Genomic DNA, 24307 nt, shown 5'->3' with positions numbered 1-24307 from the left:
AAAGTGCAAGTAGATAGATAGGTAGCACTCCTGCAGGAAGGTAAACAGCGTTTCTGTGTGCTGCTCTGGTTCGCCAGAAGCGGCTTAGTCATGCTGGCCACATGACTTGGAAGCTGTCTGCGGACAAATGCCAGCTCTCTCGGCCTATAGAGTGAGATGAGTGTGCAACCCCAGAATCGTCTGCGACTGGACCTAATTGTCAGGGGTACCTTTACCTTTAAGCACCACTGAACTTAGTGGGAGTTCAGTTTCGTTTTCAAGGACTGTGCTGTTAGGCTGTCTTAAAGTTTCAGCTGTATTTTAATTTCCCTGTTTTTGCCTTTGTTCTTTGTAAAAAGAAGAAAGAAAACAGTTTCAATAAACAGTTGTGGACAATGAGCAGAACTAAGCCTGAGCAAGTGCAGACTCAGAACCATGACTGAATGAGTACTGAACTGGGACCACGGCAGACTGAATGCACAATGGATTCAGAGGGCAAATGCAAGCGTTAATTCAGTATTACAGCAGTCCTCTCACAGTGGAGTTTATTTGCTGTCTACATTTGTCGATTTGTACATCTTGGCTAGCAATATCCTATGCCCGCTTCCCTAGGAGTAAGCCATGTTGAACTTAATTGCCCTTGCTTTTGAGTAAGCATGCATAGGATTGTACTCTTAACTTGACTGAGCAATTGCTAGGTGTTTACCCAAGTGCTTTTTCAGGCAGCACAGATCAAGCCCCAATAAGCAGAAGGGGTGATGTACATTGATTTATTTCCTTGCCATCTAAAAGTTTCCAAGCATTCCCAACTCGGAAAAGCACACACCAGACTTTAACACATCCAGTCCCCAGTAAACAGCAGCCTTCGAGACAGCCTCTCCCTGCTTTCCTCCTCACCCCCACTTAGTGCCAAGTGACTGTTTTGATCCTGTCTAATGGTGCTGGTGCTAGTAGCTCTGCCTCTTATCAGGAGGCTCCTGCAAAAATTGCTTTCAAATTGTTTTAAAATTGGGTTTTTACTACCAAGCTTCCAAAGTCGAGACAGCCAGGCTCTAAATGAGAAAAGGGTTTAGGAAGGGATGGGTGGGAAGGAGGGGGTGAATCTGGGAAAGGGAAAGATAGAGATGAGACCCAGAGGACCACATGAGCTCCTAACGGCGCAGAAATGTAAAGGGAAATGTTAGAGCATCTCAGACTTGGCAGTCTGCATCAGACTTGGCTCCCAGGTGCTTAAGGCAAAGGAAGATAGGAGTGATCTGAAAGTCCTACTAAGTCCATTCACCTTTTATCTGGTGTACGGCGTTGCAGCCAGTCAGCCAAGCCTCAACAGTTTTCTGGCGTAGGGGGAAGGTACACTGCCTCTCCCCACCCCCACGTCACGGCCGGTCGTGTCATCTGTGTTGGGCACAGTCCCAGCCAATCTGCTGCCAGGGCAGGTTTGGCCATGGGCCATTTAATCTTGGCATGGCCGGCTGGCTCCCTCTTCCTTACCTCTTCGTCGGATCACCCTGCCCACCCACACTCTTGTCATGCTCTGCTCTGATATGACCTTGCTATGGCAATTGTTGGTCGCCATGTTGTTGGGGCTGGGTAGGATTTTTTCTCCACTTGGCAAATTGGCACTGGCCATTGGGTTTTCACCTACCTAGTAGCAATCATCACAACTTTTGTGAGGTTAGGCATTGGGTAAACTTTTGTTTGTTTGGAGGGGAGGTTGTTGCCTTCGCCTGCCACTCCTCAGTAAGGGTATCCGGTTAAAGGGAGTCTGAGGTGTGGATCCTGTCCAAAGTGTGGACATGGGCTAGGGCCATGTCACAACCCCCATGGGGACCCCTTGCGGCACCACTATCTGATGTAAGTTATAGGGCACCCCCTATCGGTAGTTTACGCTTCCGTGGACTCCCTGCAGACAGGCAGGAGTCAAGATACAGCCTGGCTTCACCCCAGTGCCTAAGCCAAACTGCTCGCATCTGCAACCAATAAAGTTGTGGCCTATTTGAACCCATAAACGAAAATATTCTGTCAGTGTGTTTTATTGTTCTCCGGGGAACTTTGTGGCTCAGGCGCCTTGACATACAAGTCTAAACCTCTCTGTTGTTTTGTGTGCACCCCAATCTCTGAGTGGTGAGAGACTCCAAGAGTGCTGCTGAAGGTCCATGGAGTAACTGTTTTGATTATGGCTACAGACTATGAGGGATGCGGGTGGCACTGTGGGTTAAACCACAGAGCCTAGGACTTGCTGATCAGAAGGTCGGCGGTTTGAATCCTCACAACAGGGTGAGCTCCCATTGCTTGGTCCCTGCTCCTGCCAACCTAGCAGTTCGAAAGCATGTCAAAGTGCAAGTAGATAAATAGGTATCACTCTGGCAGGAAGGTAAACGGCATTTCTGTGCACTGCTCTGGTTCACCAGAAGTGGCTTAGTCATGCTGGCCACATGACCCGGAAGCTGTACACCGGCTCCCTTGGCCAATAAAGCAAGATGAGCGCTGCAACCTCAGAGTCGGCCACAACTGGATTAATGGTCAGGGGTCCCTTTACCTTTACCTTTACAGATTATGAATGGTGGATTGCTCATTTAAAGCATTTAAACCAGCAAAGGTGAATTTAGATCCACAGAACTGGCATGTTTATAAGTGCCACACAATGGTCATTCTGCACTTGCAAGAAATTGATCCCTTAGTGTGGCAGCACCTACACTTAGGGACACTCGGCCCATTGATATCTAAACAGCTGTCACAAGGAAAATGGAGCAAGCTTGCTTTCTGCTGCTCCAGAAAGAAGGATCAGAACCAATGGATTCAAATTATGAGAAAGGAGATTCCAACTAAACATGAGGAAGAACTTGCTGACTGCAAGCGCTGTTTGACAGCGGAACTCATAAGGTGGGGCCTCTCATTCATTGGAGGTTTTCAAACAGAGGCTGGATAGCCATCTGTTAGGGATTCTTTAGCAGGGGGTTGGGCTAGATGACCATTGAGGTCCCCTCCAATTCTCCAGTTCTATGATTCTAAGGTTTTTTTTAAAAAAACTACTGACTTAATTTTTATATTTTTATATAACTTATTTCTAATGTTTGTTTTTTATTTGCATTTTTAATGAATGTTTTAGACAGGTGACTAAAGCTTGGTCATTTTGTCTGGTATATAAATTTAGTTAACCAAATAATGGCTAGATGGTGCTGTGTATAATTCTGGGTTATTGTTTAAGGTCATTGTGATTCTGGTCTACTACTGAATTGCACAAAACTGAAAATACTAATTGTGTCTTTTGTTTCTACCCCTGAATGGTATGTCTTGTTCATTAAATTTGCATTATCTTACATTTTTTCCTCGACATCTCACAAAGGAACCTTTGTTGAGGTTTTGGATGTATGCCCATGTAGTTAAACTATAATTGTTTGATTAAAAGGCAGACGTCTAATCAACAAAACTTAGCCCAAGGATCACGGACTGGCAGACAACAGCCTGTATCCAACCCTTGAGATTACTTTCCGTGTTCCTCAGAAGCCCTGCTAAATTTTGCAGAAGGCACCGTAAAATGTTTGTCCACAGTTTCACTCACAGATAGAAAGGGAGGGAGAAGGATTCATGTTGTCAGAGATGGAGATCTCCTACAATGTAATGCTACACCTCTCTCTTTTTCAATTTTGTAGATAATAGGTTGTATCCAATGCAGCACTAAGTTAAAAGTCTCTTAGCGATACGTTTTGCACCAGTGGAACCTTGTTGTGCAACAGAATGCATAAGCAGGTTGCTGGTAACGTTGGCTTTGTCCAGATCTTACAGCATAGTCATTTCAAGAGGGGCTTGTCACCCACAGCAGTGCTGCCAGCCTTCAGCCAGCCTGCCCAAGATGGCTCCCAGTCTTCCTTCTTCTTCCCAGAATTCTTGTCACCTCACCTCACACCCAGTTACCCTGGCAACTGTCCAAACCCCCAGTCACACCTCATGGCAAAGGGTGAATGACATTTCTCTTGCATTGCCAATGGCTCTCAATGGATCTGTATTGTTTCTTAATGGCCCCAGCTTGGCCGGGTCATTTTGCATAGGCAGCTTGTAATTCTCCCTTCACATCCCAAATAATCAAAATCCTAACATTTATTAATTTCCAGGGTTTAAGGGGTCCCCCCCAAGTCCACAACGGTATTTAAATTGGCCATTCCTGCCTTTATTTAGCTGAGAGCCCAGAGCTTGTGTTATAGGCAGGCTCAGGCTTTAAGAGTTTCTTTTCTGCCACAGGTTCAACCCAAACTCCCCACCCATCGTCTCTGACAACAGGGGCACAGTTTAAGCAAGTTTATAATGAGAGCCAAGCTTTCTCCCAACAGATGCCTTTGCAGTAATATCCTGAAGTGGCAAGTGAATGGAATAAATCAGCTTTTACTAACCCATAAACTCATAGAGGGGAATGTAAACCAATTTTGAGTCTCGCCGAGGTGCATTGAGATTTCACAGCGTGGCACAAAGCTTGAGTGGGTCCCAAAATTGCTCTCAAGCTACACAATCCATCTTTCTCTTGCGGGCTGCGGCCAGGAAGGCTGTCATTAACCCTGAAGTTTACGGAGCACACACAAACCTATTCACCTCCCTCCCCCGCCCCCAACACACAAATACTTTGGCACAAAGTCAGAGTACTTTATATATAGATAACAGCCAGGGTTCAGAAAGTTGCATATGTCCAGGAAAGAAGTTTATGCTCTTTCGGTGACAGTTTTGAGAGTAGACCCCGCCTTTTGAAAGTCCCCCAGGTTCACACATACAAAAGTCAGGTCAGCTTTCCATCACACTCTCCTGTCACACTGTAGTGTGAGCAAGATATAGAACCCAGAACAGGTTTATGAAGAAGAGCAGGGGTCGGCAAAGTTTTTGTGGCCTGGGCCAGTTCACGGTCCCGCAGGTGCTGCAATGGGCCGGAGTGTGCAAAAGCTATTTCCGGCGCTCCTTCCAGCGCAGAGGAGGCGTGTGCAGTTTCCCATTGGCTGCAGGAGCTAGCCTGGAGGTCCAAAGAAAGTTTGTGCAGAGGAGCAGGAAATTGTACAGAGGATGCAACTTAAGACTTATACGTCTAAACATCAAAGAGTAAGAGAGAAGTCAGCACAGTGATAGAGGTAAAACTTATAAACAACATTTCCAACTCCTTGGAAGATTCCATCAATGGTGTCTCCAAAATTTTTTACATATCACTTGGGAAGACAGGCAAACTAATGCCAGTGTACTGGATGAAGAAAAGATCACCAGTGTTGAAGTAATGATTCTTCAACATCAACTTTGTTGGATTGGTCATGTTGTTCGGATGCCTGATTATCGTTTTCCAAAGCAAATACTCTATTCCAAACTTAAAAATGGAAAGCGTAATGCTGGTGGTCAACAAAAGAGATTTAAAGATTCCCTCAAGGCAAATCTTTAAAAATGGAGTATAAACACTGACAATTGGGAAACACTGGTCTGCGAGCGCCTTTACCAAAGGTGTACTGGACTTTGAAGACACTCGAACTCAGGACAAAAGGGAGAAATGTTCTAAGAGGAAGGCACATATGGCAAACCCTCACTGTGATCAACCCCTGCCTGGAAACATATGTTCCCACTGTGGAAAGACATGTGGATCCAGAACTGGCCTCCACAGTCACTTACGGACTCACTGCTAAGACCATGTTCATGGAAGACACTCTTATTTGGCTACAAGGGATCGCCAGAGAGAAAAGGAGAGGTAAAAGGAGAGGTATACCAGAGAGATGCAGGCAAGGCAATCAGAGTTGCTGACATGGATCAGGGAATCTGTGCAGAGGATGCAATGTGAGTCTGCCACCTGAGGATTAGTTTGTTCTTGCTGGCTGATTGGGATGCAGACATTAGCAATAAGACACACAGAGAGACGAGGAAGAGTGTTCCTAGCTAGCCCTATGGCTCAGCTGAGCAGATCTATGCTGTGCTGCAAAGTTGCCAGTTCTGTGTCACTGAGCAGCTCCCGAAGCCACTGTTGAGAAGGAGGCAGTTGCCTGCAGGCTCTTGTTTTCCAGATCAATAAACAAAACCAGGCTGTGGTTTGTTCAAAGATGCCAAGAAGGCCTCAACCCTGTCCTGGGGGCTGCGTTCAGGGAAGAGGGATGATAAATGCGCTTTCAATGGGTCTGTCCTTGGAGCGGGTCCAAAGGCACCACCACATGTTTTAGTGAAATCACATATATTTGAAACACCGTTGAAAAAGCCTGCAAACACCCCATTCTACCTCCACCCCACCCCCTGCCCCTTTTGTGATGTTTTTGTGACATTTTCAGGTCACTTCCAGGTTTGGCGCAATGCATGTGTGTGTGGTGGCGCCCATCTTGGATGCGCCTAAAATGCACCACTGCCATAGCTGTCAACGTTTCCCTTTTTAAAAGGGAGATTCCCTTATTCTGAATAGGATTTCTCGCAAGAAAAGGGAAAAGTTGACAGCTATGATCACTGCCTAAGGTCCGTATAGTTAAAGCCATGGTTTTCCCAGTAGTGATGTATGGAAGTGAGAGCTGGACCATAAAGAAGGCTGATCGCCGAAGAATTGATGCTTTTGAATTATGGTGCTGGAGGAGACTCTTGAGAGTCCAATGGACTGTAAGAAGATCAAACGTATCCATTCTGAAGGAAATCAGCCCTGAGTGCTCACTGGAAGGACAGATCGTGAAGCTGAGGCTCCAATACTTTGGCCACCTCATGAGAAGAGAAGACTCCCTGGAAAAGACCCTGATGCTGGGAAAGATTGAGGGCACTAGGAGAAGGGGATGACAGAGGACGAGATGGTTGGACAGTGTTCTCGAAGCTACGAACATGAGTCTGACCAAACTGCGGGAGGCAGTGGAAGACAGGAGTGCCTGGCGTGCTCTGGTCCATGGGGTCACGAAGAGTCGGACATGACTAAACAACAACAATGATCACTGCCTGTAATGAATCCGGGCTGATTCTCCTCCCCTGCCCCCAAAGTACCCTCTTGCTCTGCGTACATGAAGTTAGAACATGAGAACATCACCACAGCCCTGCAGGATCAGGCCAGTGGCACATCGAGTTCGGCATTCTGTTCTCCTGGTGGCCAGACAGATGGCCAGTGATGGGATGTCGGCAAGCAGCTCCTGAGCACAAACGCCCTCTCCCTACTTGTGATTCCCTGCAACTGGTATTCAGGGGCCTCCAAATAAACAATGCTCCCAAAACGAGTGGAAATGCATCACTGACAAAGGAGAACAAAAGAAGGTCCTCATTTGTCTAAAACGTGCTCATTTGTATGCATAGACACAGATTTAGAAATAATGAGTCTAATTTAAATAGAAATGCAGTCCATCTAGCCATAGCAGGGGAGACTGTGGCCAGGTGACCTCTGTGTGTGCCTGCTTGCTCACTTTGCTGTTCTCCAGGGGCTCAGTTCTGATGGGCACCTTCAAGCCTGCCCTCCCTCCCTCATCTTCTTTATCTTTCAGACAGACTTGCAGACCCTCCAAGTGCCCCTATTTTCCTGGATTTACAGAAGCCGTCCTGGTTTCTGATTTAATCCCAGAATGTCCCGCGTTTCCTTAGGACACCCCTATTTTCATTGGGGAAATGTTGGAGGATATGGAGTTATGCGACCCCCCCAAACCAAGGAGATAAGTAACTATACAACCTTTAGAAGACATCTGAAGGTAGCCCTGTATAGGGAAGGTTTTAAAAAAATGTTTAATGGTTTATTATGTTTCTATATATGTTGGAAGCCACCCATAGTGGCTGGGGCAACCCAGGGTGGATCTACACACAGCGGAGAAAACCACTATAAATAAGTCAGAAATTAAATTGTTATAACAAAAGGGGGGGGGGGGGGAATGCTATGGAAAATGGCTTAGAAATTTATTTTTTGCTCTCTGGTGCCATCTGGTGTTGCATGTTTATAACACATTCAAAACACTTTCTTGACTAATGTAACTGAGTCCCATATTAGATAGGCAGGGTATAAATAATAAAAATATCATTTTCATTAATGTTATGGAATAGGATGTCTCTGTTTTCATCAGAGAAATGTTGGAGGATATGGACTTGAACTGGAACTCTCCCTTCAAATGTAGTAGGGATGGGGGACCTTTTTCAGCTAGAGGGCCACATTTCCTTCTGGGCAACTTTCCAAGGGCTGCATGGCAGTGGTGGGCGGGGCCTGGAGCAAAAGTGGGTGGAGCCACAGGTGCTAATGTCACCTTTGCTCATATGCTGGTTTCCACACACATTCAAGAGCCCCTCTTTTTTTCTTCCTTCCCTCCAGGCAAGCAAGAAGTAGGACCCAAGTTGGAGGACAAATTCCAGCAAGGCAAAAACACTCAAGGAGGGTGTGAAGCAGGGGCAATGAAGGGGTATGGCCTGGAGAGAATCCTGAGGACCAGATAGAGAGGCCTGGAGGGCTGCATATGGCCCTCAGGTGTGAGGCTCTCCATCCTAGAAATAGAGGACCTTTCAAATACAGTGGTACCTCGGGTTAAGTACTTAATTTGTTCCAGAGGTCCGTACTTAACCTGAAACTGTTCTTAACCTGAAGCACCACTTTAGCTAATGGGGCCTCCTGCTGCTGCCGCGCCGCTGGAGCACGATTTCTGTTCTCATCCTGAAGCAAAGTTCTTAACCTGAAGCACTATTTCTGAGTTAGCGGAGTCTGTAACCTGAAGCGTATGTAACCTGAGGTACCACTGTAGTGGAGAATTCTTATGACAACCCTTCAAATAGAAGATTGTCTTCGGTAAAGAAGGTCATGTGGCTAGGTAAAGTAAAGGACCCCTGACCATTACTTCCAGTCGTGGCCGACTCTGGGGTTGCGGCGCTCATCTCGCTTTATATGCCGAGGGAGCTGGTGTACAGCTTCCGGGACATGTGGCCAGCAGGACTAAGCCGCTTCTGGCGAACCAGAGCAGCACACGGAAACACTGTTTACCTTCCCGCCAGAGCAATACCTATTTATCTACTTGCACTTTGACGTGCTTTCGAACTGCTAGGTTGGCAGGAGCAGGGACTGAATAACGGGAGCTCACCCCATCGTGGGGATTCGAACCACCGACCTTCTGATCAGCAAGTCCTAGGCTCTGTGGTTTAACCCACAGTGCCTCCCGTGTCCCAAATAGAAGATTGTCTTCGGTAAAGAAGGTCATGTGGCTACCATAATGCATAGCCCTTTGACAGTCGAGGAGAGTAACTGGTTCTGAGCTCAACTTACTGGCAGGGAGGGCTCATTTAGACAGAATGCAAGGCACCCAGGGTGGTATTTGGCAAAGAGCTTCTACCACTTTGATCCAGAGCTCTCGTGGCAATTTGTTTCCCTCCAAATTATGGAGTCAGCATTGCAGCTTAGAGAACATCCAGGCATTCAGTCCTCCTTATTCCAGTACTTTCTCGATGAACATAAACATGTTTTCCATTTCAGGTTTGTCTTTATGGGGAAACAAACACCCAGCTGATGTGTAAACAACCCAGTTAGCAGAGACATTGGTCCGTGGTAAATCTGCAAAACCAGCTTATTATCCGCAATGCTAATTAGCCAGGGAGAAAAACGATCCCGGGATCCTGCTAGAAAGGCACAGAGGTTGTGGGCTGGAGGAAGAGGAGAATGAAAGCATCAAGAGCAGCTTCTTTCTGATCCCATCCTTCACATTCACTGCCTTGCGGGTAGGCATTACACGCAAGAGAAAAGAGCACCTATTGAAACTGTCAGGGCTGGGCCGTGGGCATCAGTCTGGAGAAAACTGAGAGCCAGGGACTGGAGGCCCAGCTGCACTCTGCATTTAAAGCACTATGATTCCACTCTAAACAGTCGTGGCTCTCCTCAAAGAATCCTGGGAACGGTTGTTTGTTAATTGTTAGGGGAAGCCTACTCCTGTTCTAGAGTTCTCAGGTCCTTTCCATCCAATATCAGAGACTGGCTTTTAGTGTTGTGCTACCCACCCATAGGGACGCGGGTGGCGCTGTGGGTTAAACTACAGAGCCTAGGACTTGCCAATCAGAAGGTTGGCGGTTCGAATCCCTGCAATGGGGTGAGCTCCCATTGCTCGGTCCCTGCTCCTGCCAACCTAGCAGTTCGAAAGCACGTCAAAGTGCAAGTAGATAAATAGGTACCACTCTGGTGGGAAGGTAAACGGTGTTTCTGTGCACTGCTCTGGTTCGCCAGAAGCGGCTTAGTCATGCTGGCCACATGACCTGGAAGCTGTACGCCGGCTCCCTCGGCCAATAAAGCGAGATGAGTGCCACAACCCCAGAGTTGGCCATGACTGGACCTAATGGTCAGGGGTACCTTTACCCACCCATAGCAATGTGCTCCCATTTGTATATTGGACAGGTGCAATCTCTGCCATCTTTTGGACACCTATTGAAGACTTTCCTCTTACAACAAGCCTTTTAAGTGGAAATATTCATCCCATTCTACATTTGTATTCAAACTTTTTTTAATATAAAAAAACTGTTTTGATATATGGGATTTTTTTAAATGGTTGTTTTGTTTTTGCATTGTTTTTAATTGATTTTACACTGGTTTTATGGTTGCTAACTGTTTTGTTTATTTTATTGTAGTATTGTTTTAGTGTAGTAACTCACTCTGAGACCTTATGGGAAAGGGCAGGTAAGAAATCTTACGAATGGGTGGGAGGGTGGAAGCTGTAGTCCACCAACATCTAGAGGACCATAGGTTCCCCATCCTCATCTTGCACCTCCACGTTAGGAGGCTAGCGGTCCTGCTTATTAATGGTCAAAGAGGAAGCAGGGTTGCTAAGCAACCAGCCTTTGAAAAGTCTGTCTGGGAAAACTTTACTCTGCTAAGAAACCAGCAGAGGTATCCTAAAAAGCATGTAAGCTCCAGATGCTGGCACACTTTGCCCATGTTTCATTAAAAAATTAAAATAGAATTGTGCCCCACCTTTTGTCAAGATGGCCTTATGGTGCAAAGAAAGAAAGAGAGAGAGAGAAAAGGGAAAGGAAAGGAAAAGAAAAGAGAGAGATGCAAAAATATAATAAAATGGCAGAGCCAACAGATTAAAAAATTAAAACAGAAATAGGAAGTTGTGGAGTGGGATACAGTAGGTAAAAGTCTTTAATAAAAGGACCTTAATACCATTAGAAGCCGCTGAATTGATGTGGGGATAGGACAGATTTCAGATGGCTCCTAAAAAGAAACAAAGAAGGGCACTATGTGGATATATTTGTGGTTGAGCTCCCATAATCTGGGGGCCACCACAGGGCAGGCCCTCTTTCCACACAGCTGGCCTCTGAATGTGTGGGCACCTAGAGATGGGCCTTGGATGATTATTTTAAAAGGTAGGAAGGCCAAAATTTGAGCCTGCAGTCCTTGAGGTTCTGCCCTCCTTGACTCTGCCCCTTGGTCTTGCCAGCAGGGAGAAGAAAGTCACAAGTCAGCAATACTGTAGGCTGAAGGCATCCTGTGCATGTTCAGATGCACCTTGGTAAGTTGCCCCCCTTTTGCGTCCCACAGTGTCAGAGTCAGGTTCTGTCACTGGTCACTGGTAAGCTCTGAAGCTGAATGTGGCTCTTGGGGACTTTCTGTTTGGTTCCCAGGGCTCTTCCTAGGCCGCATCCAAGCCACGCCCCCTCCCAGAGGCCACACCCTCTTTGAATGCTTCTGCCTGGCTGAATGTGCAATTCAAAAAGTGATAATGCCCCTGGCTTGCTTGGAAAGAGGATGTAGAGCTGTGCATGTGCAGAAATCCCTGCGTTTGGCATAGCTGGAATGTCACAGTAGTATAGGGTTGAGATATGTGTGTGTGTGTGTATACACATATATATATACATCAAATGGGCTGCCATACATCTGGATTTTCCCAGACAGTTCAGTGATTTCTGCTCTGACACTGTTTCCGATGATCAAATCCCGGCTATGTACGGGAAATTCTGGACTTATGGCAATCCTACTACTGTACCAAGGTTCGAGCCACACCTATTGCTTCGCCCACTCTTGTATCTGGCCCTGCCCACCCCAGCACAAGGCCCCTGGAAAGTTGTCCATGCGGGAATGAAACCCTCTGGCTGAAAAATCCCCTCTGCTTTTCTATAAATAGCAATTCAAAGATGTGACGAATTGTGCTCCTCCAGAGAACTCGACCCGCCTATGGACTTGCGGATTTGAACCAGACCTCCTTTTACACTCTCTGTGCAAGCGAGGAGACTTGGGTGTGTCAGGCACCCACATATCAAGTGTGAAGGCCAAATTTGCAGATACTTAACGTGGAGAAGCAATAGCAAGAAAATAGATTGGAAACACAATAACAGATTGAGAGTGTGTCTCAATTCCAGAAAGGAGTTTGGGTTTGGCCGCGAAAAAAGAGAAAATTGCACCTTTACCCATTTGCTGCCCTCCGAGTTGTTACGGCGCCGTTTAGCGTTTGGAGAACAAGACCAATTTGCTCATTGCCCTGATAGGATGTGAAAGGCAGGATGCTGGTTTACTGCAGAGCGATTGACCGCGTTCAAGCACTATTACTGATCCGCAGCTGTTAGTCAACGTTCCAAAACACCAAAGTCATTATTTGGAGCTGCCTGATAAGCAATTAGGCTGCGGGCGTATTACGAGTTACATTGCAGCTCCCAAAATGTAGTCAGGGAAAGGAGGGGGAGAGAGAACATGCTACTCTATGTGTGAGATTTCTGACCCCCCCCCCCCCCCAATTCAGGCACCCATGACAGTAGAAAAGTGTAATGCATGCAGCAGCTCTCAGAGAGATGCAGACAGTCAGATAGACTGGGATGGAATGGCATGTGAGCAAGGACAGATTTTCAGCCCTGTATTCACTCTACAAAGCACATTGGGATGGGGATGCATTTTCAGGAGAGAAGCAGTGGTGGGGATGGGGGTGGAACTTAACCCTTTCCCTGCTCTCTAACTTTGGAATTGCAGCAGCAGATGAGGAAACTTAATCTTTCCCTTACCCACTAATTTGACCCTTGCAACCTCTCATCCTTAGCTATTTTGCCCACATTTGCCCTGACAATCCAGCTGGCTGAAAAGCAGCTGTGGGGAGGGAGAGGTTGTTTGTGGGGGACAATGCATAGCTTTGGGATGATGATCTCTTCTGCCACTCTTCTCTCTAAACTGCCCTCTCTGATACTGCACTGTCCAGCAAACACAGTGCTTTTTGTTTATTTAAAATAGGGGTGGCTAATGTCCCAAAGGACATTTCCTCTGGCCGGCCCAGGCTCCACCCACCCACCCACACAGTGCTGGCATGGGTGAAGCCGAGAGCCCTGAAAGGACTGCAAATCACCCCATCCCTGATAATCAGATTGGCCATTTTGAGGATTGGAGAGCTGATCTGCATGGATCAATGGAGTTGGGTGTGTGTGGAAAGGGCTGTATGCCTGTATGTATATGACACATAAAGGTAAAGGAACCCCTGACCATTAGGTCCAGTCTATTTATCTACTTGCACTTTGACATGCTTTCGAACTGCTAGGTGGGCAGGAGCAGGGACTGAGCAACGGGAGCTCACCCTGTCGTGGGGATTCGAACCGCCGACCTTCTGATCGGCAAGTCCTAGGCTCTGTGGTTTAACCCACAGATCCACCCACGTCCCAACGTGTGACACATACAATAGTGTAAATGGGCACACCCACTTTTGGCCACACCCTTCATGGTCATGTGGACCCCAGAGGCTTATCAGTGAGTGAATGTGGTCCACGGACTGAAAATGGCTCGTGACCCCCTGATTTAAATAATTTCTACTACCCTTCATCATATCAGACTTTGGGGTGATGGGATGACAGCATGGGGTGAAGACAAAACATTGAATTTCAGGGGGTTGGACTAGATGACCCTTGCAGTCCCTTCCATCTCTACAATTCTATGATTCTTTGAACACAACACAAGAAAACAGCGGATAGAAGTGTGAAAGAAAGAGTCAGCCCAGCTGTTTTGGATTCAAGGTGTTGCTTTGCCCTTCAAGAAAGAGTAAATACTGGAAGCAGGAAGAGAGAGCGAGAACAGGCATGGCCAAGGGGGGCAAGCGAGGCCGGCTGTGCAGAGATGGATAGGCAGCCTCTGATTTTCACCGAGGTGCTCCTCTCACTTGGTTGCAGTGGTTACACATATAAATGAGCATTAATTAATACCACGACAGCTGCTTTAATGACTCTTTCTGCTTCTCATCTGTAACCTCCCGGCTCAGCAGGTGCCTGCCCTCTAACACAGCTGGGCTGGCTGCAAGCAGTTGCAGGGTGGATAATTCATTACCAAAGCGTAGGCAGGTTAAACAAATAACCCTCCCCTGCCTCCCTTCTCCTTCCTGGTTGTTAATGGCCGGGTCTTTGTCATGCTTTCTGTTGTTGGAGGAAAGGTGTAGTTACAGTGGAGGTGCAGAAGGGGGCACAGCTCTCCCCTGTCATGACTCCCTGCTCTGGGGATCTCTGATGCACTCGGTAAATGTTTCTAGATCAGAGAGTTCACAAAGCTCTAGAGTGGCACAACCAGTTTGAGCTTAGATGGAAAGCTGGCTTGGCTACCTGACATTATGGAAAAAGCTAAAGCACCCCTCACTCACCTTTACATGACTGTGATGCAAGCTTTATGGGTAACTAATACTAATACAGTGGTACCTTGGGTTACAGACGCTTCAGGTTACAGATGCTTCAGGTTACAGACTCCGCTAACCCAGAAACAGTACCTCAGGTTAAGAACTTTGCTTCAGGATGAGAACAGAAATTGCACAGTGGCAGTGCGGCAGCAGTGGGAGGCCCCATTAGCTAAAGTGGTGTCTCAGGTTAAGAACAGTTTCAGGTTAAGAACGGACCTCCGGAATGAATTAAGTTCTTAACCAGAGGTACCACTGTAATAATGATATAATTTTATTATTTGTAACCCACCCATCTGAATGCCCCAGCCACTCTGAGCAGTTTCCAACATATATAAAACATAATAAAACTTCCCTATACAGGCCACACCCTTCGAAGGTGTCTTCAAAAAGTCAGATAGTTATTCCTTGACATCTGATGGGAGGACGTTCCACAGGGCGGGCGTGACTGTCAAGAAGGCCCTCTGCCTGGTATCCCTGTAGCTTTACTTCTCACAGTGAGAAGTGTGTATTTGCAGTAGGCACCTGGAGAAAGATTTGAGCAGGCATGCCAGTGGCTTGCTGACAGCCTGCCCCGGTTTCAATTATTTCTGTCTCTGTATCTAGGCATGTAAATTAGCATATGCAAACGTTATGCAAATATATGCAAAGGGACCATGAGGCTGAGATGGCCTCCTAATGCAAATGTACAAAGCTCTTTTGTGTGCCTTGTGTGTGGTGCATTTCTCATTTGGGGCGGGGGGCAAAGCAGAAGTAGCCATCTGAACCCACTGAGATTCTGCCTGAAATGACTCGTCTCTCTCTCTCTCTCTTAAAAAAAATCATTTGCATAATGTGCAAAGTGCGTTTCGATCATTATCTTGTCATCCCCTCACAATAACCCCTGGAGCAAGGTCATTCAAATGTCCAGTTTGTAGAGGAGGCGCATTTGTCCAAGGCGTGGGTAGGGTTAGGCCCTGTTTGTGGGCACCTGATTGGCTGCTCTGAGAACAGGATAGTGGACAATTGGCCTGATCTGGTTATGATAAATTTGAATCCAGGTACTTGTCTCTGTGGGACACGGGTGGCGCTGTGGGTTTAACCACAGCGCCTCTTGGGCTTGCCGATCAGAAGGTTGGTGGTTCGAATCCCCACAATGGGGTGAGCTCCCATTGCTCGGTCCCTGCTCCTGCCAACCTAGCAGTTCAAAAGCACGTCAAAGTGCAAGTAGACAAATAGGTACCGCTCCAGCGGGAAGGTAAACGGCATTTCCGTGCACTGCTCTGGTTCACCAGAAGCGGCTTAGTCATGCTGGCCACATGACCCGGAAGCTGTATGCCGGCTCCCTCGGCCAATAAAGCGAGATGAGCGCCACAACCCCAGAGTCGGCCACGACTGGACCTAATGGTCAGGGGTCCCTTTACCTTTACTTGTCTCTGTGGATCGACCTCCCAAACCATGGCCCACACCCAGTGGCGTAGCGTGGGGGGTGCCAGGGGTGCCAGCCGCACCGGGCGCAACATCTGGGGGGGCGCGAGTCCAGAGGGAAGGGACAAGTTCCTTCCTCCGCCGGGCTCCCCGCCGCCACCGCCAGCCTTGCGCCCTAGCACGCGCCCCCCCCCCCCGCCGCCTTGTCAGTTTCTTAGGAACTGCATCACGGAGCGTTCTGGAGTCGCGGAGCTACAGAGCACGAGCTTTTCCCCTTTTAGTAGCGCCTGCTTGCTCTCTTTCCCGTTTCCCCCTGCAGTATCTCTTCAGATCTCTCATTCCTCTTTAAGAGGATTTTGGTGTGATAAGAGTCTCTTTCAAGTTGCAAGGAAGGCAGCCAGCACCCGATTTTCTCTCTCTCCCTGCCCTTCAGCAATGGTTGCAACCCTGTCGGCTGGTTGCCCATGGAAGGCTCTGCTATGAAATCTACCCTGCGGTGATTAGGACCTGCAAATGAAGCTAGATCTGGAAATATGTGTGGAGCGTATTGGTTTCATTTATGAATCACCCTCCGTGGGGCAGCCCAAAGTGATTTACAATCTAATAAAAGCATAAAGCAGCTTACCTGTGTGAGACCACCTTCCCGCATATATGCCTGCTCAACTGCTTCGATCTGCAGAACTGGCACTGTTTCAATTGCCATATAGCACTCACTTCGCATTTGTAAGGAATCTTTTAGCACGGCAGCACCCACCCTCTGGGACTCCTTGCCACTTGACATCAGACAGACACCTTCACTGTTCTCAAGCCTACTTAGGCAATGTAGTATGTTGGTGTTCGTTTTAATCTGATTTTGGTTTATTGCTGATTTTATCTTTTGAATGCCTTAAAGAGTTGTTTTCAGGGATAATTTTATTGTTTTGTTCTCTTTGTAAACTGCTTTGAGTTTTTACAATCAAAGGGTGCATAGATTTTATAAAATAAAATAAATACAGAACTGTTAAATATATTAAAACAACTGGAAAACGATTTTTTTTTTTACATATATGTGCTGGCTTCCTGCTGTGCTTTTCTAAAAAAGAATTCCCAGTGAAATGGCAGTTTTTTTTATAGTAGCTGATCCCTTGACAGAGTGGGACTCAGTTGATTTTGCTGAGCTCCCCAAAGCCCTGTTTTCCTTTCATTTGGAGAGGTCTTGCAGCCAGTTTCCTTGTTCCTCACAGGAGATTTTGGCTGATTTGTGGAGGGTGGGACAGTTATGTTCTTGGGCATCCTCCAGTGATAAATTTCCAGTACCTGAAGTGTATGTGATATTTGTGATAAATGCCTTTCATATTTCTAGACTCTATGGGTGTGTTAACATAAGCATTGTCCCCAGTTATTTATTCAGTTGTGCACATACAAAGATTTGTTAAAGATTTTGTCAACTTCAAGTGCAGTTTAGTTGGATTTTCTCTCCCCTGTGTTATATATATGCCACATCCTTCAACTCATTTTATGTTAGAAGTTGTATGATTTTGGCGTTTTATTTTCTGCAGGTTTGTGGCAGGCGAATAAAATTGGATGGATGGCTTGCCAAAGTTCTCAAACCATAAACAAGTCTTGTGGCACCTTAAATCCATTGCAGCACAATTTTTTGTGAAGTACAACCCACTTTATCAGATGTGTGAAATATCATTCTGAGTTACAGGAATCTCTTTGTATGTTTTTTGGGGAGGAGGTGGGGATTTAAAGCATTACGATCAGAGGGACATGAAATGCAGAAAAGTGCAGACACTTGCAATTATGTAATTAACTTTGGCCATTCACAGAACAGGTTTGTAAGTCTTTAAGGTGAAAGAAGAGGCTTTCTTGTTTTTCCTGCAGCAAACTTAACACAGTTTCCCCTCTGGATGTCTTTCAACCATGTTTCCTAAAAGCTGGAAAAAGTAAACTGACTATGATGGTAAATTAGAAATAAGGGGGGGGGGGGACAATGGTATAGCTGCTGCTGCTTCTTCTTCTTCTTCTTTGGCAATCACTCGTAGCTGAGTAAGATTGTCTTCCATAAACACGGTTTTATCAATGAGTCTAAGTGACCGTGGAGGCCAATTCTGGATCCACACATCCTTCCACAGTGGGGACATTGGTTTCTGGGCGGGAGCTGATCACGGTGTGGATTTGCCAAGCATGCCTTCCTCCTAGCACATTTTCCCCTTGCGTCCTGAGTTTGAGTGTCTTCAAAACCCATGACACCTTTGGTAAAGGTTGTTCTCCAACTGGAGCACTCGCAGGCCAGTGTTTCCCAATTGTCAGTGTTTATACTACATTTTTTTAGATTTGCCTTGAGACAGTCTATAAACCTCTTTTGTTGACCACCAGCATTACGCTTTCTATTTTTAAGTTCAGAATAGAGTAGTTGCTTTGGAAGACGATCATCAGGTATCCGCACAACATGACCAGTCCAACGAAGTCCCACTCGCTGGATCATCACCTTGTTGTGATGAGTGGGCTTGCATGTTCCTATGACCATTGTCATAGGGGGCGCAAATTACTTGCCTTGCCCCGGGTGCTGACAACCCACGCTACGCCACTGCCCACACCATCGTTTCTTGGCATTAAGGGTTTGTTTGGGTACCAAAAAAAGGATGTCCGAAGAGCCCAGATCAATGGCCCATCTAATCCAGTATCCTCTTTCCCACAGTGGCCAATCAGATGGCTCCAGGAAGTTCCCATGGAGGCAACAACCCTCCCATTCAGTTACTCATAAGCGATGCTACTTTTGTAGAAAAAGAGGTGCTGGAACTCGCCACGAAAGCCTCCCTTGTTTTTTTCAGAATGGCCATGGCACCCATCTGAAAAGTGCTGGAACCCACCCTGGCAAGTTTCAGCTGAAAAAAGCCCTGATCACAAGAACCTAAGAAGACCCTGGCTGCTGGATCAGGCCACTAGATCTAGCCCAGTATCTTGTTCTCACAGTAGCCAATCAGATGCCTATGAGAAGTCTGCAATCAGGACCTGAATGCAACAGTATTTGACATAGGAGCCAATTCCTAGGGGCCGAGGTCACTTCAGCCACCCCAATAAAATATTTGAGGGGGCTGCCCCCCCCAAGTTGATGGGCGTTGCCATTCAAATGGTGTGTGCACACGCCACATCATGTGATTGATTATGTGCGGTGGGGCTCACCTGCTCCCCCACCCAATATTTTATTGACGTTGGCACCCCTGGTATTTGGGGGCACAATATTGCTTAAGGCTTCAGTTCCTTTGCTGATGGCAAATCAACTGAATTTTTTTCAGAGTTCCATGTGCTTTGTACTACCATTTTGGATAGGGATATTGCTAGCGCCCCTTGTAGGGGGGAACAGTCTTCTTCTGCCATTTTCAGGATATTGTATGAATAGGAGATCTTTGTGTAATGCCATATCTGGGACATTATTCAAGCCACATGTGTTGAATAATGAGCGTAGGAACTAGGAATCAATGTCTGCTTTTTCCCTTCCAGGGGAGCGGTGGATACTTAGGAGCCCATTGGCACTCACCATGGTGTAGTAATTATGAGAAAGCCCCTATCGCCAACGACATGTGTTCTGTTTGTACGGCGTGGGGCTCGTCGCTTGTTTAACAATGCACAGAGTATTGTTCCGGCTGCAGCCATTACACTGCAAAATTGATATTGCTCATATGCGCAGGCCACAGAGATAAGGCGGGTGACTTCAGCACAATGTCAGGCGGTGATACCATCATCACAGGGGGAAATTAAAACTCGCCATGGCAGCGAAAGCTGATGTGCCTGAAGGAACATTGGTGGCTCCCCATGGGATTGGCAAGGGAGGGGGAGGCAGCTGCCCGGCCTTCAGGGATCCTTTTTCCACCACTAATGGGAGAGAGAAAGAGAGGGATCATAGCAAGGAGGTCCCTGCAAACAAAGAGGAATCTACACTGCTCTTCATGTTCCCCTTGTATTTCTAATATTGGGATTGTGCAGTTCAGCAGTCGGGAAATCCCCATGGCATTTGGAGGGAGTGGAAAAGAGCAATTTCTGCAGATGGGGCTGCATGTTTATCAGAGACCCACCCTGCAAATGGCAGCTGCTTGTCCCCCTGGCTCCCTGTCAAGTTCCTTTGGCTCCGTGTCAGCTGTAATTTGTGCAGTGCTACTAATCTCGGCTGCCAGCAGGGGGGTTTCCGCATTTGCACCCTGCTCCTCAGCCAAAAAAGACTCTTGGAGCCGCTTACATCAAACAAAGCCTGCCTGCAGCCTTATAAGCCAAAAGACACAGCAGTAAAGAAAAAGGGGATGGAGAGGAAAGAGGAAAAATCAAAACCCAGCACTAGTACTCAAAGTTAAGCAGTCATTTTTATAATGGCCTCCTTTCATTTAAAAGTTCAGGGACTGGAGGAGGCTGATGAAACTGGTCTTCACGCACAGGTGCTGGAATGGGCTCTGCTTCCCAACTCTCCCCCTCTTGTAGCCTCTTGGGATGCTCTAGCTGGTCATGTGATTTGCACTGTCTATGCCCTGCATGCTAACCCTTGTGGGCTGGCTGCTTCTGCCTTGAGTGGCATCACTTTGCCTCCAGTTAGTGCATCCCTCCCTCCCTCCCTGTCTTGCGCTTTCATGCCGCCTCCATGGCAGAAACAGACGGGGTTGCCACGTCACACACATGGATCCATCAGAGAGACAGATGGCTCCATGAGACCCAGGGTGCATTAATGCAATTTTAATTAAACTGACTTTCTTAGCAACGTGGGCCTTGGGGAGTTAGAACACAGCAGAGCAAAACAGCCCTCCCAGAAGGAGTTGGCTCGGCTGCTTTCTCTCCCTACCAGACGTCATCCCAACAAGCATGGTAGTGGTGGCCCATCCTCATGTATATGGAGATAATGGGGGAAATTGAAGCTTTTGTTTTTGTAAAGGAGGGGCTTCTTCTTGAAAAAGGACTTGCAGGTAGTTTCCTCCCAACCAAGCTCAGTTCTGGTTTCAGAACATGGGTGGGGAAGGAGAAACATTTGAAGGAGATCATCTGCTGTTGGAGGTGAGATGAGACACACCTTCCTATGGTCCCCTGCAAAGGTCTCCAGCCCCTGCTTTAGCTTTGCAAGGAAAACATAGAGTTGAACCCCCAGCCTCTCCCTTGGAGTATCCAGCTTGGCCCTTAGTGAGAAGCCAGAACTGGGAAGGCTCCAGCAGAGGATGTTGGACCATGTCAGGAGATTAGCACTGAGAAGACCAGGCAAGAGCAGCAAGAGCATTGTGAGTATAATCCTCACCTCGTTGAGGCACCTTCATGGGCTCAGCGTTTGTTTCCATGTTTCTTACCCATGGTCAAGGTGATGAAATCTTCATGGAACTTTGTGGAGTAAAGCCATTCCCCTGCTCTCAATTGTTCCTCCTTGACTTGGAGACTGATCTCATGCCTATTTTGGACATCTGCAGAAAGATGGACCCTACATGCTTCCTGCCTTCCTTCTCACCACTGCCAACATAAAAGCCACCTTATTCTGATACCAACCATTGGTCCACCTATCTCAGTATTGTCTACACTGACTGGCAGTGGCTCTCTGGGGTTTCAGGCAGGAGTCTCTCCCACCCCTACCTGGAGATGCCCAGGATTTAACTTGGGAACTTCTGCATGTGTTGACTTCCTATTGGTGGAATGGTCCCCCTTCCCCCTCTCTTGACAAAGTCCCAGTGGCAGAACTGCTCCTTCATTCACCACTTCTGAAAGCTTATCAGGAGATTGGCTCGACACATTTCCCAAGTCATCAAACAGGGGCACTGTCAGGAGATTTAATTGTAGCAGCCTTGTCTTCTTGCCCCATCGGGTTCTGGCTATTCCATCATCAATCAAGGCGAAGAAAGTTATGCTAGGCTCTCTGTTTCTTCCTTCTTGCTACCCCTTCACCTGGCCTCTGCATAAATTCACTTGTGTTGGCATCTCATGTGGTTGGGCTCCCTCAGCTGTACAGTAATCCACAACCAGTAAAGCCAAATTTCTGGGGATTTCAGGCCACTCAGTCTAGTTGACTTCAGTTGGGATGAGAACCATTTTGAAGTCAAGTGCTCTGGATTAACAGGGAGAGTGTATGGATTGAGCTGCTGGTCTTTCTTCCGAGAAGATGGATGTTACTTGCGCGTCCCAGCTCACCTGATTAATTACCTGGCATCTGGAGTTGCGAGTTGGTCCTTTTCGTTATCAGAATTCATTAAGCAAGAGGCGGGGGAGAGAACCCTACTGGGCATTTTGCATATAGAATGAGTTCAGCTCCATTCTATCTGGAGACAGGCACCCCCAGGCCTATGTAAACATAGGTGTTGCATTGGTGAGCCTGCCTCCTTCCAGGCTCCTTCCAGGAGAACAACTTATTTAGTATTTATTTTAAATGTTTCTAAACTGCCCTTCATCCAAATGGATCCCAAGGTGATGTACAATAAGAACAGGGAAACATAATCAATCAGAAAATAAGAAGAAACTCTAAAAGGCAACTGGTAAAAACAACAGCCCAAAATGTAAGAGTGAGTCTTAACTAGCCTCCGAAAATATTGCAATCGCAGTATTTTAAAGTTGGGTTGCCACCACAGAAAAGGCACCCTCCTTCATGCAGCCTAGGGGTATTGTTAGGGACAGTCAGGGGTTTTAGTCCCAGGTCTTCTTCATGGACTACTGGAACTCTCAGCCCTCTCTTAAAAACAACAAAAACTTACCTTGTTTACAGGGCAACTTTCCCTCTGAAAGTAATCCTTGATTTGCACCTACAGTATATGTATAAATTAGCACATGCAAATTGCATGCAGCTGAACTATGGCTTTTCCCTCAAGCTTTTGGGACCACCAATCATAGTATGCCAGGAGCGCTGGCTCTTAAAATAACAACTTTATTTGGACAGGCTTGAACTCCCTTTGAAAGAGCAGATATGAACCTTGGGGGGGGGGGTATTACTGGATGCATATTTCCAATCAGAGAGGCCCAAGTGACCTCTGCTACTCTGGCTACAGTTGTATCTGGATCGGGATCACTTGGGCACTGTTGTCCATCCATTGGTGACCTTGAGACTGGATTACAGCAATGTATTGTATGTGGGGCTGCCCTTGGGCATGGTCTGGAAGCTCCAGCTGTTGCAGAATGTGATGGCTCAACTGCTCCTCTGCTAAACACCTGAACTGGGTGCTTATATTGTACCAGGTCAGCGAGATGCGGGTGGTGCTGTGGGTTAAACCACAGAGCCTAGGGCTTGCCGATAAGAAGGTCAGTAGTTCAAATCCCCACGATGGGGTGAGCTCCCGTTGCTCGGTCCCAGCTCCTGCCAACCTAGCAATTTGAAAGCACATCAAGTGCAAGTAGATAAATAGGTACCACTCTGGCGGGAAGGTAAACGGCATTTCCATGCGCTGCTCTGGTTTGCCAGAAGCGGCTTAGTCATGCTGGCCACATGACCCAGAAGCTGTATGCCGGATCCCTCGGCCAATAAAGCGAGATGAGCGCCGCAACCCCAGAGTCGGCCACGACTGGACATAATGGTCAGGGGTCCCTTTACCTTTACATTTATTCTACCAGGTCAGTTTCAAGGTTATTGCATTAATATTCAAGGCCCTGGACACCTTGGATCCAGATCATACAGAGGAGCAGTGTTAATTGTCCTGAGTGTCTCGGAAGAGCAACAAGCTCCAAACCAAGCATGTAGTGTTGCTGGTCCCTTGCTCTTGAATAGTCTTATAGCAGAGATTTGGTAGGCATCCTCACTTCTGATTGTCAGGGAATCCCATGTAGACAAATATATCTCTCCAAAGGACTATGCAGCTGTTTAGGCTTTTTGTAGATGGAGCCAGTCATTTTGATGATTATTCCAGGTTGCTTGCATTTGCTGATCTTGTTGTACACTGCCCCAAATGTTTTGCAATAGGGGTTGGGCTATAAATAATGTGTTAAGTAAATAAATTTGAATAAATTTGTACTCCACCTTCCATCATGTTGTTCAAGGTGGCTAATCATAGCTAATAAAAACACAATACACCGCAACAAAACACCGCAGGAAAAAGGAACAACAGAAAAAATATCAAGCGAGCAATAAAACAATTTAAGAACAGTAGCAGCAAAAATATCATAAAAATGTCATAAAAACTAGAAGGATCACAAATCAATTATGGCAAAGCAAGCAATAAAATCCAGCCTCTAAAGGCCAGTGGATTTCCTAAATAGGCAGAAAGCTGACGGGATGGGTGGGGGGAATGAACCCCCACCATATCTATAGCTATCTATCTATCTATCTATCTATCTATCTATCTATCTATCTATCTATCTCTCTCTCTCTCTAGATATAGACATACACACACACATATACATATACACAAACCCCTGTAACTCAGGGTAACACGTCAATCATCTGATGAAGT

The 24307-nt window shown here is 46.8% G+C and overlaps 1 long non-coding RNA gene across 1 annotated transcript in view; it reads left to right on the top strand.

Annotated features, from left to right (window-relative positions):
* LOC308464377 overlaps positions 1 to 24307 on the top strand; it is a 532762-nt gene that overhangs the window by 177353 nt on the left and 331102 nt on the right. The gene's annotated exons all lie outside the window — the stretch shown is intronic.

The sequence above is a fragment of the Podarcis pityusensis genome (assembly GCF_964106645.2).
Source record: "Podarcis pityusensis genome assembly, chromosome: 15".
NCBI lineage: Eukaryota > Metazoa > Chordata > Lepidosauria > Squamata > Lacertidae > Podarcis > Podarcis pityusensis.
The sequence above is the reverse complement of the archived record's forward strand: the minus strand, read 5'-3'. Positions and strand labels throughout refer to the sequence as shown.